Genomic DNA, 17,974 nt, shown 5'->3' with positions numbered 1-17,974 from the left:
CGGTTAGGGTTATGTTTAGGGTTGTTAGGAAAGAGTGAAGACGCAGAGTCCTGTTGAGTGTGGGGTTGCGTAAAGGCTCCCCCAGGGAGTTCAGGTGTACCCAAAGGCTTCCGCTGAGAGCACTTTTTGATGGCAGAAAGTGGCACCGTACGTGTTTTTTCGGGTCTAACTCGGGTTCAGCTTCTTGTTGCGGTTAGGGTTATGTTTAGGGTTGTTAGGAAAGAGTGAAGACGCAGAGTCCTGTTGAGTGTGGGGTTGCGTAAAGGCTCCCCCAGGGAGTTCAGGTGTACCCAAAGGCTTCCGCTGAGAGCACTTTTTGATGGCAGAAAGTGGCACCGTCCGTGTTTTTTCGGGTCTAACTCGGGTTCAGCTTCTTGTTGCGGTTAGGGTTATGTTTAGGGTTGTTAGGAAAGAGTGAAGACGCAGAGTCCTGTTGAGTGTGGGGTTGCGTAAAGGCTCCCCCAGGGAGTTCAGGTGTACCCAAAGGCTTCCGCTGAGAGCACTTTTTGATGGCAGAAAGTGGCACCGTACGTGTTTTTTCGGGTCTAACTCGGGTTCAGCTTCTTGTTGCGGTTAGGGTTATGTTTAGGGTTGTTAGGAAAGAGTGAAGACGCAGAGTCCTGTTGAGTGTGGGGTTGCGTAAAGGCTCCCCCAGGGAGTTCAGGTGTACCCAAAGGCTTCCGCTGAGAGCACTTTTTGATGGCAGAAAGTGGCACCGTACGTGTTTTTTCGGGTCTAACTCGGGTTCAGCTTCTTGTTGCGGTTAGGGTTATGTTTAGGGTTGTTAGGAAAGAGTGAAGACGCAGAGTCCTGTTGAGTGTGGGGTTGCGTAAAGGCTCCCCCAGGGAGTTCAGGTGTACCGAAAGGCTTCTGCTGAGAGCACTTTTTGATGGCAGAAAGTGGCACCGTACGTGTTTTTTCGGGTCTAACTCGGGTTCAGCTTCTTGTTGCGGTTAGGGTTATGTTTAGGGTTGTTAGGAAAGAGTGAAGACGCAGAGTCCTGTTGAGTGTGGGGTTGCGTAAAGGCTCCCCCAGGGAGTTCAGGTGTACCCAAAGGCTTCCGCTGAGAGCACTTTTTGATGGCAGAAAGTGGCACCGTACGTGTTTTTTCGGGTCTAACTCGGGTTCAGCTTCTTGTTGCGGTTAGGGTTATGTTTAGGGTTGTTAGGAAAGAGTGAAGACGCAGAGTCCTGTTGAGTGTGGGGTTGCGTAAAGGCTCCCCCAGGGAGTTCAGGTGTACCCAAAGGCTTCCGCTGAGAGCACTTTTTGATGGCAGAAAGTGGCACCGTCCGTGTTTTTTCGGGTCTAACTCGGGTTCAGCTTCTTGTTGCGGTTAGGGTTATGTTTAGGGTTGTTAGGAAAGAGTGAAGACGCAGAGTCCTGTTGAGTGTGGGGTTGCGTAAAGGCTCCCCCAGGGAGTTCAGGTGTACCCAAAGGCTTCCGCTGAGAGCACTTTTTGATGGCAGAAAGTGGCACCGTCCGTGTTTTTTCGGGTCTAACTCGGGTTCAGCTTCTTGTTGCGGTTAGGGTTATGTTTAGGGTTGTTAGGAAAGAGTGAAGACGCAGAGTCCTGTTGAGTGTGGGGTTGCGTAAAGGCTCCCCCAGGGAGTTCAGGTGTACCCAAAGGCTTCCGCTGAGAGCACTTTTTGATGGCAGAAAGTGGCACCGTACGTGTTTTTTCGGGTCTAACTCGGGTTCAGCTTCTTGTTCCGGTTAGGGTTATGTTTAGGGTTGTTAGGAAAGAGTGAAGACGCAGAGTCCTGTTGAGTGTGGGGTTGCGTAAAGGCTCCCCCAGGGAGTTCAGGTGTACCCAAAGGCTTCTGCTGAGAGCACTTTTTGATGGCAGAAAGTGGCACCGTACGTGTTTTTTCGGGTCTAACTCGGGTTCAGCTTCTTGTTGCGGTTAGGGTTATGTTTAGGGTTGTTAGGAAAGAGTGAAGACGCAGAGTCCTGTTGAGTGTGGGGTTGCGTAAAGGCTCCCCCAGGGAGTTCAGGTGTACCCAAAGGCTTCCGCTGAGAGCACTTTTGGATGGCAGAAAGTGGCACCGTACATGTTTTTTCGGGTCTAACTCGGGTTTAGCTTCTTGTTGCGGTTAGGGTTATGTTTAGGGTTGTTAGGAAAGAGTGAAGACGCAGAGTCCTGTTGAGTGTGGGGTTGCGTAAAGGCTCCCCCAGGGAGTTCAGGTGTACCCAAAGGCTTCCGCTGAGAGCACTTTTTGACGGCAGAAAGTGGCACCGTACGTGTTTTTTCGGGTCTAACTCGGGTTCAGCTTCTTGTTGCGGTTAGGGTTATGTTTAGGGTTGTTAGGAAAGAGTGAAGACGCAGAGTCCTGTTGAGTGTGGGGTTGCGTAAAGGCTCCCCCAGGGAGTTCAGGTGTACCCAAAGGCTTCCGCTGAGAGCACTTTTTGATGGCAGAAAGTGGCACCGTACGTGTTTTTTCGGGTCTAACTCGGGTTGAGCTTCTTGTTGCGGTTAGGGTTATGTTTAGGGTTGTTAGGAAAGAGTGAAGACGCAGAGTCCTGTTGAGTGTGGGGTTGCGTAAAGGCTCCCCCAGGGAGTTCAGGTGTACCCAAAGGCTTCCGCTGAGAGCACTTTTTGATGGCAGAAAGTGGCACCGTACGTGTTTTTTCGGGTCTAACTCGGGTTCAGCTTCTTGTTGCGGTTAGGGTTATGTTTAGGGTTGTTAGGAAAGAGTGAAGACGCAGAGTCCTGTTGAGTGTGGGGTTGCGTAAAGGCTCCCCCAGGGAGTTCAGGTGTACCCAAAGGCTTCCGCTGAGAGCACTTTTTGATGGCAGAAAGTGGCACCGTACGTGTTTTTTCGGGTCTAACTCGGGTTCAGCTTCTTGTTGCGGTTAGGGTTATGTTTAGGGTTGTTAGGAAAGAGTGAAGACGCAGAGTCCTGTTGAGTGTGGGGTTGCGTAAAGGCTCCCCCAGGGAGTTCAGGTGTACCCAAAGGCTTCCGCTGAGAGCACTTTTGGATGGCAGAAAGTGGCACCGTACGTGTTTTTTCGGGTCTAACTCGGGTTCAGCTTCTTGTTGCGGTTAGGGTTATGCTTAGGGTTGTTAGGAAAGAGTGAAGACGCAGAGTCCTGTTGAGTGTGGGGTTGCATAAAGGCTCCCCCAGGGAGTTCAGGTGTACCCAAAGGCTTCCGCTGAGAGCACTTTTTGATGGCAGAAAGTGGCACCGTACGTGTTTTTTTGGGTCTAACTCGGGTTCAGCTTCTTGTTGCGGTTAGGGTTATGTTTAGGGTTGTTAGGAAAGAGTGAAGACGCAGAGTCCTGTTGAGTGTGGGGTTGCGTAAAGGCTCCCCCAGGGAGTTCAGGTGTACCCAAAGGCTTCCGCTGAGAGCACTTTTTGATGGCAGAAAGTGGCACCGTCCGTGTTTTTTCGGGTCTAACTCGGGTTCAGCTTCTTGTTGCGGTTAGGGTTATGTTTAGGGTTGTTAGGAAAGAGTGAAGACGCAGAGTCCTGTTGAGTGTGGGGTTGCGTAAAGGCTCCCCCAGGGAGTTCAGGTGTACCCAAAGGCTTCTGCTGAGAGCACTTTTTGATGGCAGAAAGTGGCACCGTACGTGTTTTTTCGGGTCTAACTCGGGTTCAGCTTCTTGTTGCGGTTAGGGTTATGTTTAGGGTTGTTAGGAAAGAGTGAAGACGCAGAGTCCTGTTGAGTGTGGGGTTGCGTAAAGGCTCCCCCAGGGAGTTCAGGTGTACCCAAAGGCTTCCGCTGAGAGCACTTTTGGATGGCAGAAAGTGGCACCGTACGTGTTTTTTTCGGGTCTAACTCGGGTTCAGCTTCTTGTTGCGGTTAGGGTTATGTTTAGGGTTGTTAGGAAAGAGTGAAGACGCAGAGTCCTGTTGAGTGTGGGGTTGCGTAAAGGCTCCCCCAGGGAGTTCAGGTGTACCCAAAGGCTTCCGCTGAGAGCACTTTTTGATGGCAGAAAGTGGCACCGTACGTGTTTTTTCGGGTCTAACTCGGGTTGAGCTTCTTGTTCCGGTTAGGGTTATGTTTAGGGTTGTTAGGAAAGAGTGAAGACTCAGAGTCCTGTTGAGTGTGGGGTTGCGTAAAGGCTCCCCCAGGGAGTTCAGGTGTACCCAAAGGCTTCCGCTGAGAGCACTTTTGGATGGCAGAAAGTGGCACCGTCCGTGTTTTTTCGGGTCTAACTCGGGTTCAGCTTCTTGTTGCGGTTAGGGTTATGTTTAGGGTTGTTAGGAAAGAGTGAAGACGCAGAGTCCTGTTGAGTGTGGGGTTGCGTAAAGGCTCCCCCAGGGAGTTCAGGTGTACCCAAAGGCTTCCGCTGAGAGCACTTTTGGATGGCAGAAAGTGGCACCGTACGTGTTTTTTCGGGTCTAACTCGGGTTCAGCTTCTTGTTGCGGTTAGGGTTATGTTTAGGGTTGTTAGGAAAGAGTGAAGACGCAGAGTCCTGTTGAGTGTGGGGTTGCGTAAAGGCTCCCCCAGGGAGTTCAGGTGTACCCAAAGGCTTCCGCTGAGAGCACTTTTTGATGGCAGAAAGTGGCACCGTACGTGTTTTTTCGGGTCTAACTCGGGTTCAGCTTCTTGTTGCGGTTAGGGTTATGCTTAGGGTTGTTAGGAAAGAGTGAAGACGCAGAGTCCTGTTGAGTGTGGGGTTGCGTAAAGGCTCCCCCAGGGAGTTCAGGTGTACCCAAAGGCTTCCGCTGAGAGCACTTTTTGATGGCAGAAAGTGGCACCGTACGTGTTTTTTCGGGTCTAACTCGGGTTCAGCTTCTTGTTGCGGTTAGGGTTATGTTTAGGGTTGTTAGGAAAGAGTGAAGACGCAGAGTCCTGTTGAGTGTGGGGTTGCGTAAAGGCTCCCCCAGGGAGTTCAGGTGTACCCAAAGGCTTCCGCTGAGAGCACTTTTTGATGGCAGAAAGTGGCACCGTACGTGTTTTTTCGGGTCTAACTCGGGTTCAGCTTCTTGTTGCGGTTAGGGTTATGTTTAGGGTTGTTAGGAAAGAGTGAAGACGCAGAGTCCTGTTGAGTGTGGGGTTGCGTAAAGGCTCCCCCAGGGAGTTCAGGTGTACCCAAAGGCTTCTGCTGAGAGCACTTTTTGATGGCAGAAAGTGGCACCGTACGTGTTTTTTCGGGTCTAACTCGGGTTCAGCTTCTTGTTGCGGTTAGGGTTATGTTTAGGGTTGTTAGGAAAGAGTGAAGACGCAGAGTCCTGTTGAGTGTGGGGTTGCGTAAAGGCTCCCCCAGGGAGTTCAGGTGTACCCAAAGGCTTCCGCTGAGAGCACTTTTGGATGGCAGAAAGTGGCACCGTACATGTTTTTTCGGGTCTAACTCGGGTTTAGCTTCTTGTTGCGGTTAGGGTTATGTTTAGGGTTGTTAGGAAAGAGTGAAGACGCAGAGTCCTGTTGAGTGTGGGGTTGCGTAAAGGCTCCCCCAGGGAGTTCAGGTGTACCCAAAGGCTTCCGCTGAGAGCACTTTTTGACGGCAGAAAGTGGCACCGTACGTGTTTTTTCGGGTCTAACTCGGGTTCAGCTTCTTGTTGCGGTTAGGGTTATGTTTAGGGTTGTTAGGAAAGAGTGAAGACGCAGAGTCCTGTTGAGTGTGGGGTTGCGTAAAGGCTCCCCCAGGGAGTTCAGGTGTACCCAAAGGCTTCCGCTGAGAGCACTTTTTGATGGCAGAAAGTGGCACCGTACGTGTTTTTTCGGGTCTAACTCGGGTTCAGCTTCTTGTTGCGGTTAGGGTTATGTTTAGGGTTGTTAGGAAAGAGTGAAGACGCAGAGTCCTGTTGAGTGTGGGGTTGCGTAAAGGCTCCCCCAGGGAGTTCAGGTGTACCCAAAGGCTTCCGCTGAGAGCACTTTTTGATGGCAGAAAGTGGCACCGTACGTGTTTTTTCGGGTCTAACTCGGGTTCAGCTTCTTGTTGCGGTTAGGGTTATGTTTAGGGTTGTTAGGAAAGAGTGAAGACGCAGAGTCCTGTTGAGTGTGGGGTTGCGTAAAGGCTCCCCCAGGGAGTTCAGGTGTACCCAAAGGCTTCCGCTGAGAGCACTTTTGGATGGCAGAAAGTGGCACCGTCCGTGTTTTTTCGGGTCTAACTCGGGTTCAGCTTCTTGTTGCGGTTAGGGTTATGTTTAGGGTTGTTAGGAAAGAGTGAAGACGCAGAGTCCTGTTGAGTGTGGGGTTGCGTAAAGGCTCCCCCAGGGAGTTCAGGTGTACCCAAAGGCTTCCGCTGAGAGCACTTTTGGATGGCAGAAAGTGGCACCGTACGTGTTTTTTCGGGTCTAACTCGGGTTCAGCTTCTTGTTGCGGTTAGGGTTATGCTTAGGGTTGTTAGGAAAGAGTGAAGACGCAGAGTCCTGTTGAGTGTGGGGTTGCATAAAGGCTCCCCCAGGGAGTTCAGGTGTACCCAAAGGCTTCCGCTGAGAGCACTTTTTGATGGCAGAAAGTGGCACCGTACGTGTTTTTTCGGGTCTAACTCGGGTTCAGCTTCTTGTTGCGGTTAGGGTTATGTTTAGGGTTGTTAGGAAAGAGTGAAGACGCAGAGTCCTGTTGAGTGTGGGGTTGCGTAAAGGCTCCCCCAGGGAGTTCAGGTGTACCCAAAGGCTTCCGCTGAGAGCACTTTTTGATGGCAGAAAGTGGCACCGTACGTGTTTTTTCGGGTCTAACTCGGGTTGAGCTTCTTGTTGCGGTTAGGGTTATGTTTAGGGTTGTTAGGAAAGAGTGAAGACGCAGAGTCCTGTTGAGTGTGGGGTTGCGTAAAGGCTCCCCCAGGGAGTTCAGGTGTACCCAAAGGCTTCCGCTGAGAGCACTTTTGGATGGCAGAAAGTGGCACCGTCCGTGTTTTTTCGGGTCTAACTCGGGTTCAGCTTCTTGTTGCGGTTAGGGTTATGTTTAGGGTTGTTAGGAAAGAGTGAAGACGCAGAGTCCTGTTGAGTGTGGGGTTGCGTAAAGGCTCCCCCAGGGAGTTCAGGTGTACCCAAAGGCTTCCGCTGAGAGCACTTTTTGATGGCAGAAAGTGGCACCGTCCGTGTTTTTTCGGGTCTAACTCGGGTTCAGCTTCTTGTTGCGGTTAGGGTTATGTTTAGGGTTGTTAGGAAAGAGTGAAGACGCAGAGTCCTGTTGAGTGTGGGGTTGCGTAAAGGCTCCCCCAGGGAGTTCAGGTGTACCCAAAGGCTTCCGCTGAGAGCACTTTTTGATGGCAGAAAGTGGCACCGTACGTGTTTTTTCGGGTCTAACTCGGGTTCAGCTTCTTGTTGCGGTTAGGGTTATGTTTAGGGTTGTTAGGAAAGAGTGAAGACGCAGAGTCCTGTTGAGTGTGGGGTTGCGTAAAGGCTCCCCCAGGGAGTTCAGGTGTACCCAAAGGCTTCCGCTGAGAGCACTTTTTGATGGCAGAAAGTGGCACCGTACGTGTTTTTTCGGGTCTAACTCGGGTTCAGCTTCTTGTTGCGGTTAGGGTTATGTTTAGGGTTGTTAGGAAAGAGTGAAGACGCAGAGTCCTGTTGAGTGTGGGGTTGCGTAAAGGCTCCCCCAGGGAGTTCAGGTGTACCCAAAGGCTTCCGCTGAGAGCACTTTTGGATGGCAGAAAGTGGCACCGTACGTGTTTTTTCGGGTCTAACTCGGGTTCAGCTTCTTGTTGCGGTTAGGGTTATGTTTAGGGTTGTTAGGAAAGAGTGAAGACGCAGAGTCCTGTTGAGTGTGGGGTTGCATAAAGGCTCCCCCAGGGAGTTCAGGTGTACCCAAAGGCTTCCGCTGAGAGCACTTTTGGATGGCAGAAAGTGGCACCGTACGTGTTTTTTTGGGTCTAACTCGGGTTCAGCTTCTTGTTGCGGTTAGGGTTATGTTTAGGGTTGTTAGGAAAGAGTGAAGACGCAGAGTCCTGTTGAGTGTGGGGTTGCGTAAAGGCTCCCCCAGGGAGTTCAGGTGTACCCAAAGGCTTCCGCTGAGAGCACTTTTTGATGGCAGAAAGTGGCACCGTACGTGTTTTTTCGGGTCTAACTCGGGTTCAGCTTCTTGTTGCGGTTAGGGTTATGCTTAGGGTTGTTAGGAAAGAGTGAAGACGCAGAGTCCTGTTGAGTGTGGGGTTGCGTAAAGGCTCCCCCAGGGAGTTCAGGTGTACCCAAAGGCTTCCGCTGAGAGCACTTTTTGATGGCAGAAAGTGGCACCGTACGTGTTTTTTCGGGTCTAACTCGGGTTGAGCTTCTTGTTCCGGTTAGGGTTATGTTTAGGGTTGTTAGGAAAGAGTGAAGACGCAGAGTCCTGTTGAGTGTGGGGTTGCGTAAAGGCTCCCCCAGGGAGTTCAGGTGTACCCAAAGGCTTCCGCTGAGAGCACTTTTTGATGGCAGAAAGTGGCACCGTCCGTGTTTTTTCGGGTCTAACTCGGGTTCAGCTTCTTGTTGCGGTTAGGGTTATGTTTAGGGTTGTTAGGAAAGAGTGAAGACGCAGAGTCCTGTTGAGTGTGGGGTTGCGTAAAGGCTCCCCCAGGGAGTTCAGGTGTACCCAAAGGCTTCCGCTGAGAGCACTTTTTGATGGCAGAAAGTGGCACCGTACGTGTTTTTTCGGGTCTAACTCGGGTTCAGCTTCTTGTTGCGGTTAGGGTTATGTTTAGGGTTGTTACGAAAGAGTGAAGACGCAGAGTCCTGTTGAGTGTGGGGTTGCGTAAAGGCTCCCCCAGGGAGTTCAGGTGTACCCAAAGGCTTCCGCTGAGAGCACTTTTGGATGGCAGAAAGTGGCACCGTACGTGTTTTTTCGGGTCTAACTCGGGTTCAGCTTCTTGTTGCGGTTAGGGTTATGTTTAGGGTTGTTAGGAAAGAGTGAAGACGCAGAGTCCTGTTGAGTGTGGGGTTGCGTAAAGGCTCCCCCAGGGAGTTCAGGTGTACCCAAAGGCTTCCGCTGAGAGCACTTTTTGATGGCAGAAAGTGGCACCGTACGTGTTTTTTCGGGTCTAACTCGGGTTGAGCTTCTTGTTGCGGTTAGGGTTATGTTTAGGGTTGTTAGGAAAGAGTGAAGACGCAGAGTCCTGTTGAGTGTGGGGTTGCGTAAAGGCTCCCCCAGGGAGTTCAGGTGTACCCAAAGGCTTCCGCTGAGAGCACTTTTTGATGGCAGAAAGTGGCACCGTACGTGTTTTTTCGGGTCTAGCTCGGGTTCAGCTTCTTTTTGCGGTTAGCGTTATGTTCAGGGTTGTTAGGAAAGAGTGAAGACGCAGAGTCCTGTTGAGTGTGGGGTTGCGTAAAGGCTCCCCCAGGGAGTTCAGGTGTACCCAAAGGCTTCCGCTGAGAGCACTTTTTGATGGCAGAAAGTGGCACCGTACGTGTTTTTTCGGGTCTAACTCGGGTTCAGCTTCTTGTTGCGGTTAGGGTTATGTTTAGGGTTGTTAGGAAAGAGTGAAGACGCAGAGTCCTGTTGAGTGTGGGGTTGCATAAAGGCTCCCCCAGGGAGTTCAGGTGTACCCAAAGGCTTCCGCTGAGAGCACTTTTTGATGGCAGAAAGTGGCACCGTACGTGTTTTTTCGGGTCTAACTCGGGTTCAGCTTCTTGTTGCGGTTAGGGTTATGTTTAGGGTTGTTAGGAAAGAGTGAAGACGCAGAGTCCTGTTGAGTGTGGGGTTGCATAAAGGCTCCCCCAGGGAGTTCAGGTGTACCCAAAGGCTTCCGCTGAGAGCACTTTTGGATGGCAGAAAGTGGCACCGTACGTGTTTTTTTGGGTCTAACTCGGGTTCAGCTTCTTGTTGCGGTTAGGGTTATGTTTAGGGTTGTTAGGAAAGAGTGAAGACGCAGAGTCCTGTTGAGTGTGGGGTTGCGTAAAGGCTCCCCCAGGGAGTTCAGGTGTACCCAAAGGCTTCCGCTGAGAGCACTTTTTGATGGCAGAAAGTGGCACCGTACGTGTTTTTTCGGGTCTAACTCGGGTTCAGCTTCTTGTTGCGGTTAGGGTTATGCTTAGGGTTGTTAGGAAAGAGTGAAGACGCAGAGTCCTGTTGAGTGTGGGGTTGCGTAAAGGCTCCCCCAGGGAGTTCAGGTGTACCCAAAGGCTTCCGCTGAGAGCACTTTTTGATGGCAGAAAGTGGCACCGTACGTGTTTTTTTGGGTCTAACTCGGGTTCAGCTTCTTGTTGCGGTTAGGGTTATGTTTAGGGTTGTTAGGAAAGAGTGAAGACGCAGAGTCCTGTTGAGTGTGGGGTTGCGTAAAGGCTCCCCCAGGGAGTTCAGGTGTACCCAAAGGCTTCCGCTGAGAGCACTTTTGGATGGCAGAAAGTGGCACCGTACGTGTTTTTTCGGGTCTAACTCGGGTTCAGCTTCTTGTTGCGGTTAGGGTTATGTTTAGGGTTGTTAGGAAAGAGTGAAGACGCAGAGTCCTGTTGAGTGTGGGGTTGCGTAAAGGCTCCCCCAGGGAGTTCAGGTGTACCCAAAGGCTTCCGCTGAGAGCACTTTTTGATGGCAGAAAGTGGCACCGTCCGTGTTTTTTCGGGTCTAACTCGGGTTCAGCTTCTTGTTGCGGTTAGGGTTATGTTTAGGGTTGTTAGGAAAGAGTGAAGACGCAGAGTCCTGTTGAGTGTGGGGTTGCGTAAAGGCTCCCCCAGGGAGTTCAGGTGTACCCAAAGGCTTCCGCTGAGAGCACTTTTTGATGGCAGAAAGTGGCACCGTACGTGTTTTTTCGGGTCTAACTCGGGTTCAGCTTCTTGTTGCGGTTAGGGTTATGTTTAGGGTTGTTAGGAAAGAGTGAAGACGCAGAGTCCTGTTGAGTGTGGGGTTGCGTAAAGGCTCCCCCAGGGAGTTCAGGTGTACCCAAAGGCTTCCGCTGAGAGCACTTTTGGATGGCAGAAAGTGGCACCATACGTGTTTTTTCGGGTCTAACTCGGGTTCAGCTTCTTGTTGCGGTTAGGGTTATGTTTAGGGTTGTTAGGAAAGAGTGAAGACGCAGAGTCCTGTTGAGTGTGGGGTTGCGTAAAGGCTCCCCCAGGGAGTTCAGGTGTACCCAAAGGCTTCCGCTGAGAGCACTTTTTGATGGCAGAAAGTGGCACCGTACGTGTTTTTTCGGGTCTAACTCGGGTTCAGCTTCTTGTTGCGGTTAGGGTTATGTTTAGGGTTGTTAGGAAAGAGTGAAGACGCAGAGTCCTGTTGAGTGTGGGGTTGCGTAAAGGCTCCCCCAGGGAGTTCAGGTGTACCCAAAGGCTTCCGCTGAGAGCACTTTTTGATGGCAGAAAGTGGCACCGTACGTGTTTTTTCGGGTCTAACTCGGGTTCAGCTTCTTGTTGCGGTTAGGGTTATGTTTAGGGTTGTTAGGAAAGAGTGAAGACGCAGAGTCCTGTTGAGTGTGGGGTTGCGTAAAGGCTCCCCCAGGGAGTTCAGGTGTACCCAAAGGCTTCCGCTGAGAGCACTTTTTGATGGCAGAAAGTGGCACCGTACGTGTTTTTTCGGGTCTAACTCGGGTTCAGCTTCTTGTTGCGGTTAGGGTTATGTTTAGGGTTTTTAGGAAAGAGTGAAGACGCAGAGTCCTGTTGAGTGTGGGGTTGCGTAAAGGCTCCCCCAGGGAGTTCAGGTGTACCCAAAGGCTTCCGCTGAGAGCACTTTTGGATGGCAGAAAGTGGCACCGTACGTGTTTTTTCGGGTCTAACTCAGGTTCAGCTTCTTGTTGCGGTTAGGGTTATGTTTAGGGTTGTTAGGAAAGAGTGAAGACGCAGAGTCCTGTTGAGTGTGGGGTTGCGTAGAGGCTCCCCCAGGGAGTTCAGGTGTACCCAAAGGCTTCCGCTGAGAGCACTTTTTGATGGCAGAAAGTGGCACCGTACGTGTTTTTTCGGGTCTAACTCGGGTTGAGCTTCTTGTTCCGGTTAGGGTTATGTTTAGGGTTGTTAGGAAAGAGTGAAGACGCAGAGTCCTGTTGAGTGTGGGGTTGCGTAAAGGCTCCCCCAGGGAGTTCAGGTGTACCCAAAGGCTTCCGCTGAGAGCACTTTTTGATGGCAGAAAGTGGCACCGTACGTGTTTTTTCGGGTCTAACTCGGGTTCAGCTTCTTGTTGCGGTTAGGGTTATGTTTAGGGTTGTTAGGAAAGAGTGAAGACGCAGAGTCCTGTTGAGTGTGGGGTTGCGTAAAGGCTCCCCCAGGGAGTTCAGGTGTACCCAAAGGCTTCCGCTGAGAGCACTTTTTGATGGCAGAAAGTGGCACCGTACGTGTTTTTTCGGGTCTAACTCGGGTTCAGCTTCTTGTTGCGGTTAGGGTTATGTTTAGGGTTGTTAGGAAAGAGTGAAGACGCAGAGTCCTGTTGAGTGTGGGGTTGCGTAAAGGCTCCCCCAGGGAGTTCAGGTGTACCCAAAGGCTTCCGCTGAGAGCACTTTTGGATGGCAGAAAGTGGCACCGTACGTGTTTTTTCGGGTCTAACTCGGGTTCAGCTTCTTGTTCCGGTTAGGCTTATGTTTAGGGTTGTTAGGAAAGAGTGAAGACGCAGAGTCCTGTTGAGTGTGGGGTTGCGTAAAGGCTCCCCCAGGGAGTTCAGGTGTACCCAAAGGCTTCCGCTGAGAGCACTTTTTGATGGCAGAAAGTGGCACCGTACGTGTTTTTTCGGGTCTAACTCGGGTTCAGCTTCTTGTTGCGGTTAGGGTTATGTTTAGGGTTGTTAGGAAAGAGTGAAGACGCAGAGTCCTGTTGAGTGTGGGGTTGCGTAAAGGCTCCCCCAGGGAGTTCAGGTGTACCCAAAGGCTTCCGCTGAGAGCACTTTTTGATGGCAGAAAGTGGCACCGTACGTGTTTTTTCGGGTCTAACTCGGGTTCAGCTTCTTGTTGCGGTTAGGGTTATGTTTAGGGTTGTTAGGAAAGAGTGAAGACGCAGAGTCCTGTTGAGTGTGGGGTTGCGTAAAGGCTCCCCCAGGGAGTTCAGGTGTACCCAAAGGCTTCCGCTGAGAGCACTTTTGGATGGCAGAAAGTGGCACCGTACGTGTTTTTTCGGGTCTAACTCGGGTTGAGCTTCTTGTTCCGGTTAGGCTTATGTTTAGGGTTGTTAGGAAAGAGTGAAGACTCAGAGTCCTGTTGAGTGTGGGGTTGCGTAAAGGCTCCCCCAGGGAGTTCAGGTGTACCCAAAGGCTTCCGCTGAGAGCACTTTTGGATGGCAGAAAGTGGCACCGTACGTGTTTTTTCGGGTCTAACTCGGGTTCAGCTTCTTGTTGCGGTTAGGGTTATGTTTAGGGTTGTTAGGAAAGAGTGAAGACGCAGAGTCCTGTTGAGTGTGGGGTTGCGTAAAGGCTCCCCCAGGGAGTTCAGGTGTACCCAAAGGCTTCCGCTGAGAGCACTTTTTGATGGCAGAAAGTGGCACCGTACGTGTTTTTTCGGGTCTAACTCGGGTTCAGCTTCTTGTTGAGGTTAGGGTTATGTTTAGGGTTGTTAGGAAAGAGTGAAGACGCAGAGTCCTGTTGAGTGTGGGGTTGCGTAAAGGCTCCCCCAGGGAGTTCAGGTGTACCCAAAGGCTTCCGCTGAGAGCACTTTTTGATGGCAGAAAGTGGCACCGTACGTGTTTTTTCGGGTCTAACTCGGGTTCAGCTTCTTGTTGCGGTTAGGGTTATGCTTAGGGTTGTTAGGAAAGAGTGAAGACGCAGAGTCCTGTTGAGTGTGGGGTTGCGTAAAGGCTCCCCCAGGGAGTTCAGGTGTACCCAAAGGCTTCCGCTGAGAGCACTTTTTGATGGCAGAAAGTGGCACCGTACGTGTTTTTTCGGGTCTAACGGGTTCAGCATCTTGTTGCGGTTAGGGTTATGTTTAGGGTTGTTAGGAAAGAGTGAAGACGCAGAGTCCTGTTGAGTGTGGGGTTGCGTAAAGGCTCCCCCAGGGAGTTCAGGTGTACCCAAAGGCTTCCGCTGAGAGCACTTTTTGATGGCAGAAAGTGGCACCGTACGTGTTTTTTCGGGTCTAACTCGGGTTCAGCTTCTTGTTGCGGTTAGGGTTATGTTTAGGGTTGTTAGGAAAGAGTGAAGACGCAGAGTCCTGTTGAGTGTGGGGTTGCGTAAAGGCTCCCCCAGGGAGTTCAGGTGTACCCAAAGGCTTCCGCTGAGAGCACTTTTTGATGGCAGAAAGTGGCACCGTACGTGTTTTTTCGGGTCTAACACGGGTTCAGCTTCTTGTTGCGGTTAGGGTTATGTTTAGGGTTGTTAGGAAAGAGTGAAGACGCAGAGTCCTGTTGAGTGTGGGGTTGCGTAAAGGCTCCCCCAGGGAGTTCAGGTGTACCCAAAGGCTTCCGCTGAGAGCACTTTTTGATGGCAGAAAGTGGCACCGTACGTGTTTTTTCGGGTCTAACTCGGGTTCAGCTTCTTGTTGCGGTTAGGGTTATGTTTAGGGTTGTTAGGAAAGAGTGAAGACGCAGAGCCCTGTTGAGTGTGGGGTTGCGTAAAGGCTCCCCCAGGGAGTTCAGGTGTACCCAAAGGCTTCCGCTGAGAGCACTTTTTGATGGCAGAAAGTGGCACCGTACGTGTTTTTTCGGGTCTAACTCGGGTTCAGCTTCTTGTTGCGGTTAGGGTTATGTTTAGGGTTTTTAGGAAAGAGTGAAGACGCAGAGTCCTGTTGAGTGTGGGGTTGCGTAAAGGCTCCCCCAGGGAGTTCAGGTGTACCCAAAGGCTTCCGCTGAGAGCACTTTTTGATGGCAGAAAGTGGCACCGTACGTGTTTTTTCGGGTCTAACTCAGGTTCAGCTTCTTGTTGCGGTTAGGGTTATGTTTAGGGTTGTTAGGAAAGAGTGAAGACGCAGAGTCCTGTTGAGTGTGGGGTTGCGTAGAGGCTCCCCCAGGGAGTTCAGGTGTACCCAAAGGCTTCCGCTGAGAGCACTTTTTGATGGCAGAAAGTGGCACCGTACGTGTTTTTTCGGGTCTAACTCGGGTTGAGCTTCTTGTTCCGGTTAGGGTTATGTTTAGGGTTGTTAGGAAAGAGTGAAGACGCAGAGTCCTGTTGAGTGTGGGGTTGCGTAAAGGCTCCCCCAGGGAGTTCAGGTGTACCCAAAGGCTTCCGCTGAGAGCACTTTTTGATGGCAGAAAGTGGCACCGTACGTGTTTTTTCGGGTCTAACTCGGGTTCAGCTTCTTGTTGCGGTTAGGGTTATGTTTAGGGTTGTTAGGAAAGAGTGAAGACGCAGAGTCCTGTTGAGTGTGGGGTTGCGTAAAGGCTCCCCCAGGGAGTTCAGGTGTACCCAAAGGCTTCCGCTGAGAGCACTTTTTGATGGCAGAAAGTGGCACCGTACGTGTTTTTTCGGGTCTAACTCGGGTTCAGCTTCTTGTTGCGGTTAGGGTTATGTTTAGGGTTGTTAGGAAAGAGTGAAGACGCAGAGTCCTGTTGAGTGTGGGGTTGCGTAAAGGCTCCCCCAGGGAGTTCAGGTGTACCCAAAGGCTTCCGCTGAGAGCACTTTTGGATGGCAGAAAGTGGCACCGTACGTGTTTTTTCGGGTCTAACTCGGGTTGAGCTTCTTGTTCCGGTTAGGCTTATGTTTAGGGTTGTTAGGAAAGAGTGAAGACGCAGAGTCCTGTTGAGTGTGGGGTTGCGTAAAGGCTCCCCCAGGGAGTTCAGGTGTACCCAAAGGCTTCCGCTGAGAGCACTTTTGGATGGCAGAAAGTGGCACCGTACGTGTTTTTTCGGGTCTAACTCGGGTTCAGCTTCTTGTTGCGGTTAGGGTTATGTTTAGGGTTGTTAGGAAAGAGTGAAGACGCAGAGTCCTGTTGAGTGTGGGGTTGCGTAAAGGCTCCCCCAGGGAGTTCAGGTGTACCCAAAGGCTTCCGCTGAGAGCACTTTTTGATGGCAGAAAGTGGCACCGTACGTGTTTTTTCGGGTCTAACTCGGGTTCAGCTTCTTGTTCCGGTTAGGCTTATGTTTAGGGTTGTTAGGAAAGAGTGAAGACGCAGAGTCCTGTTGAGTGTGGGGTTGCGTAAAGGCTCCCCCAGGGAGTTCAGGTGTACCCAAAGGCTTCCGCTGAGAGCACTTTTTGATGGCAGAAAGTGGCACCGTACGTGTTTTTTCGGGTCTAACTCGGGTTCAGCTTCTTGTTGCGGTTAGGGTTATGTTTAGGGTTGTTAGGAAAGAGTGAAGACGCAGAGCCCTGTTGAGTGTGGGGTTGCGTAAAGGCTCCCCCAGGGAGTTCAGGTGTACCCAAAGGCTTCCGCTGAGAGCACTTTTTGATGGCAGAAAGTGGCACCGTACGTGTTTTTTCGGGTCTAACACGGGTTCAGCTTCTTGTTGCGGTTAGGGTTATGTTTAGGGTTGTTAGGAAAGAGTGAAGACGCAGAGTCCTGTTGAGTGTGGGGTTGCGTAAAGGCTCCCCCAGGGAGTTCAGGTGTACCCAAAGGCTTCCGCTGAGAGCACTTTTTGATGGCAGAAAGTGGCACCGTACGTGTTTTTTCGGGTCTAACTCGGGTTCAGCTTCTTGTTGCGGTTAGGGTTATGTTTAGGGTTGTTAGGAAAGAGTGAAGACGCAGAGCCCTGTTGAGTGTGGGGTTGCGTAAAGGCTCCCCCAGGGAGTTCAGGTGTACCCAAAGGCTTCCGCTGAGAGCACTTTTTGATGGCAGAAAGTGGCACCGTACGTGTTTTTTCGGGTCTAACTCGGGTTCAGCTTCTTGTTGCGGTTAGGGTTATGTTTAGGGTTTTTAGGAAAGAGTGAAGACGCAGAGTCCTGTTGAGTGTGGGGTTGCGTAAAGGCTCCCCCAGGGAGTTCAGGTGTACCCAAAGGCTTCCGCTGAGAGCACTTTTTGATGGCAGAAAGTGGCACCGTACGTGTTTTTTCGGGTCTAACTCAGGTTCAGCTTCTTGTTGCGGTTAGGGTTATGTTTAGGGTTGTTAGGAAAGAGTGAAGACGCAGAGTCCTGTTGAGTGTGGGGTTGCGTAGAGGCTCCCCCAGGGAGTTCAGGTGTACCCAAAGGCTTCCGCTGAGAGCACTTTTTGATGGCAGAAAGTGGCACCGTACGTGTTTTTTCGGGTCTAACTCGGGTTGAGCTTCTTGTTCCGGTTAGGGTTATGTTTAGGGTTGTTAGGAAAGAGTGAAGACGCAGAGTCCTGTTGAGTGTGGGGTTGCGTAAAGGCTCCCCCAGGGAGTTCAGGTGTACCCAAAGGCTTCCGCTGAGAGCACTTTTTGATGGCAGAAAGTGGCACCGTACGTGTTTTTTCGGGTCTAACTCGGGTTCAGCTTCTTGTTGCGGTTAGGGTTATGTTTAGGGTTGTTAGGAAAGAGTGAAGACGCAGAGTCCTGTTGAGTGTGGGGTTGCGTAAAGGCTCCCCCAGGGAGTTCAGGTGTACCCAAAGGCTTCCGCTGAGAGCACTTTTTGATGGCAGAAAGTGGCACCGTACGTGTTTTTTCGGGTCTAACTCGGGTTCAGCTTCTTGTTGCGGTTAGGGTTATGTTTAGGGTTGTTAGGAAAGAGTGAAGACGCAGAGTCCTGTTGAGTGTGGGGTTGCGTAAAGGCTCCCCCAGGGAGTTCAGGTGTACCCAAAGGCTTCCGCTGAGAGCACTTTTGGATGGCAGAAAGTGGCACCGTACGTGTTTTTTCGGGTCTAACTCGGGTTGAGCTTCTTGTTCCGGTTAGGCTTATGTTTAGGGTTGTTAGGAAAGAGTGAAGACGCAGAGTCCTGTTGAGTGTGGGGTTGCGTAAAGGCTCCCCCAGGGAGTTCAGGTGTACCCAAAGGCTTCCGCTGAGAGCACTTTTGGATGGCAGAAAGTGGCACCGTACGTGTTTTTTCGGGTCTAACTCGGGTTCAGCTTCTTGTTGCGGTTAGGGTTATGTTTAGGGTTGTTAGGAAAGAGTGAAGACGCAGAGTCCTGTTGAGTGTGGGGTTGCGTAAAGGCTCCCCCAGGGAGTTCAGGTGTACCCAAAGGCTTCCGCTGAGAGCACTTTTTGATGGCAGAAAGTGGCACCGTACGTGTTTTTTCGGGTCTAACTCGGGTTCAGCTTCTTGTTCCGGTTAGGCTTATGTTTAGGGTTGTTAGGAAAGAGTGAAGACGCAGAGTCCTGTTGAGTGTGGGGTTGCGTAAAGGCTCCCCCAGGGAGTTCAGGTGTACCCAAAGGCTTCCGCT

This window comes from Anser anser, assembly GCF_964211835.1.
Source record: "Anser anser genome assembly, chromosome: 24".
In the NCBI taxonomy this organism is placed as follows: Eukaryota; Metazoa; Chordata; class Aves; order Anseriformes; family Anatidae; genus Anser; species Anser anser.
Note: the sequence above shows the minus strand (reverse complement) of the source record.